The following is a 3697-nucleotide window of genomic DNA, read 5'->3' on the forward strand; positions in this document are numbered from 1 at the left end:
TGTTTATGTCCGTCTTGTCTTTCCATTCTAACAATAATTTACAGAAAAATATGGCATATTTTAGAGATGGTTCGAATTGCGATTAATTACGATTAATTAATTTTTAAGCTGTGATTAACTCGATTAAAAATTTTAATCGTTTGACAGCCCTAATAAATATATATTTGTATATTTATACCAAAACAATGTATGGATGTTAAATAAAATAAAATAATTTGGATAAAACGGAGAAGGCGCTGTGCATGCCTGCACACGTGAGCGGCGTGGCCCCGCTCTCTTTTCAAGCTTCCCCTCCCGCCCTGGCGCCCTCCGCATCCTGGTATTTCCTTTTCGATATGCAGCAGCTGGGAGTGAAAAACTAAAGACAGGGGAATTGAAAAGCAAACAACTGCGGTAGGAGTGGGGCATGGTAAGGATTCAAATTGTTGAAGATGCTATACAGCAGTGCTTCTCAATTATTTTCTGTTACGCCCCCTCCAGGAAGACATAAACATTCTGCACCCCCCCCCCCCCAACTCTGCTGCCAATGTAAATATACTGTAGTATCATGTCTATAAAATTCTTATTATAAGTACACCTCTGCATAACATTGTGTCCCTTTTAATATTAAAGAAGAAAAAAAGTAAAAGACAAAAAAAAAAACATTATTAGATTAGATTTATCTGATACATTTTTTAAACATTTGACACTGAAAAAATAAAATCAATAATCATAAATTCAAATTGATTAGCAACATTAACTTGAGAGGACAATATGCCAAACTATTCTAGGGAAAAAAAATAGAACAAAAACAAGTGTCATTGGACAGAGAGACAGTTTTTATTCTTGCTGCGGGCAGTATCAGCTCCTTTGCTGTGGTATTTGGTTATTTTGCATTGAGCAAATTGGTATGCCTCCTTATGTGATGCTGATAGTCCTCGCTGGTTTACTGACGTAACACTTGCCACGTTTACATGGAGCCAAATATTCCAATTACAATCGGAATATTTGTTCAAACCGAATAAATGTGCTCCATATAAACACCTCATTCGGAATGAACAGGCCCAAACCGAATGGAATTTCATTCCGATTCACAGGGGTGGAATATTCCTTTTCCCAAACCGATTAGAAGTAAAATTATATCATGTAAACAGGGAAGCGGAATGGTGTCTGGTTGCGTTCTTTCTGCACATGCTCCGTACTGACGTGGTGACGTCACGTGGTGACGTAAGTAACGTCACATGCAACATGGCTTCCAAGCACACGCACAGCGCACCCACACAACTTTTTAAATGAATGGCGTGTCATTCTGAAGTTTTGTTTCCACTCGAAAAGTTAGAACAGCAGCTGATCTGACGATCGATCTCCATGTTTTGCAACGTGACGCTTTGTTTTGATTAATCTGCGCATGTCAGACGGCAGTTGTCAAACGTCCTATCGGAATAAAGGCAGACACATGTAAACGCTGGATCGGAATAGATGAAGTGACATGTAAACAGCTGATGTGCAATTTCCATTCGGAATGATTTGAATTGGTATGAATAAAAGTCAGCATGTAAACGTGGCTACTGACAAAGCGGGACGATTGTTGGCAATATTTGGCATGTTTTCGCTGGGAAAAAAAGAATTCCTGCTGTCCGCTGCGAACATTAGACAAGCTAAACAGACTGGTCTTTCCTCATCTCTCACTGTACTAAAAGTCAAAGCCAGATGCTACATATGCTTCATCATATTTCTTCGTCTTAGCTTTTCATATCTCCAGTGCTCTTTGCTGTGGGCTCTTGTTTGGTTCAAAAAGTACTGCGTTTATGCTGAAAATGAGAGCGCCACTGCCAACCACTCAGTGGATGTGCAATTTACACTTTATTCTAGTATGGCGAAAAAGTATGTTCCCCAAGTCACATGCGCCACCCCCAGCATCGCTCCGCACCCCCCTGGGGGGGCCCGCCCCGCTATTTGAGAAGTACTGCTATACAGAAACCTGTGTCTGCTTCGCTGAATATAAACGAATATGGTGCTTTGGTCTCATATGAGAAATATATTTAACAAACTTTTCCAGCATTATTTCATTGTGTAAATGCATTAATAATGATCATAAAAATATGTAGACTATTTAAACATTGAGAGAACTTGAACTGCCAACCCGAAGAGATTAAAATAAATGTCAAATCCACTATCCGCCTGTTAGAACAGACACACAAATATAAAAGATATAAATGTTTATTGAATATCCAACTTAGTCTTGTTTAACTGGGGAAATTTGTTACAAAAGACAGGCTTTAATTTATCATTATGCATATATGGACAGGCATCGTCACAAATGTGATCAAACAAAACGCAACTCAAACTTTAATACCTGCGGGCTGGTCGGGTCGGGCTGGATTATTTTTTAGGCCCAATCTAACTTCTAGCGTCATAAAATGTTAGCATACCGTGCACCTATTCAGCCAGTTGTTCTCTATTGTATTTTAAAATGCCTTTCAAGATGACATGTCTGTTCTTGGTGCTGGATTCTATCAAATAAATTTCCCCCCAAAAATCCGACTTATACTCCGGTGCAACTTTTTTTTTTTTTTGCCTTTTCATTGCGCATTTTTTGGTTGGTGCGATTTATACTCATGTGTGATTTATAGTCCAAAAAATACGGTAATCGGATTATGAACATTTAATGGTTGCAGAATTTTTATTTTAGGAGATTCTAACCAAAGAAACGAGCATTTGCCAGCAAAAACATTTATTTTGTCTTGCTAAAATTGCACTTTCAAAAGAGCATTAAATGAGAATACAAAATAAAAATCCTGAGTGCAAAATTGCACTTACATTTTTTGCTCTTATAAGATGAATTTCAAACTAAATTAAAAAAATACCTGAGCTTAGATCATTTATTTTTTTTAGTTTGAGACTAAGTAGAACTGGCTAATTTTGCTATATGCAAGTTATCTTAAATGATCTATATATATATATATATATATAAAATATGTATTTAAATTTTTTTTTTTTTTTTTTTTTTTTTTTTTTTTTTTACAAAGTTCTTAACAAATTGTTCAAATATTTCCACAAAAAACTGCTAAATATACTTCCAAACGAAATACCAAATGCATAAAAAAACATTAGCTAAAAAAACCCAAAAAACTTTATGTTGGTCTTATCAGGGAGCAGCTGGATTCAGCCATGTTTGACGAGTTATTCACTATTGCCACTAGAGAGCTGTGTATCCACAAAAATCACTCAAACTAAATGCAGCACTCTCAAAACAAACCATTACAATGTCACTTAATGAATCCTCAAAGCAGCAAAATTTTGATTTAAAGCTTTTTTTTCCTAATTTGATGAATCAAGTTAATCGATAATGAAGATTAAAAATGTTTTCCCATTGGCAGTGTATCAAATACTTGTTCTCCCCACTGTACATCAGTGAAGCTAACATAAGAAAGTGGTATGGTAGCGAACGTGCCCTTTGCTAGCTTCACTCATGTGCTAATCGCCTATGCTAGCAAAGAGCACGTTCGCGAATCTACTACATTCATACGATAGTTTAGCTCTTGTGCTAATTGCTTATGCTAGGAGAGGGCAAGTTCACGAGCCTACCACATTCTTACGTTAGCTTAGCTCATGTGCCAATCATTTATGCTAGTAGAGGGCAAGTTCGCTAGCCTACTACATTCTTATGTTAGCTCATGTTCTAATCGCTTATGCTAGCAGAGTGCAAGTTTGCTAA

The sequence above is a fragment of the Corythoichthys intestinalis genome, chromosome 2 (assembly GCF_030265065.1).
Source record: "Corythoichthys intestinalis isolate RoL2023-P3 chromosome 2, ASM3026506v1, whole genome shotgun sequence".
Lineage (NCBI taxonomy): Eukaryota > Metazoa > Chordata > Actinopteri > Syngnathiformes > Syngnathidae > Corythoichthys > Corythoichthys intestinalis.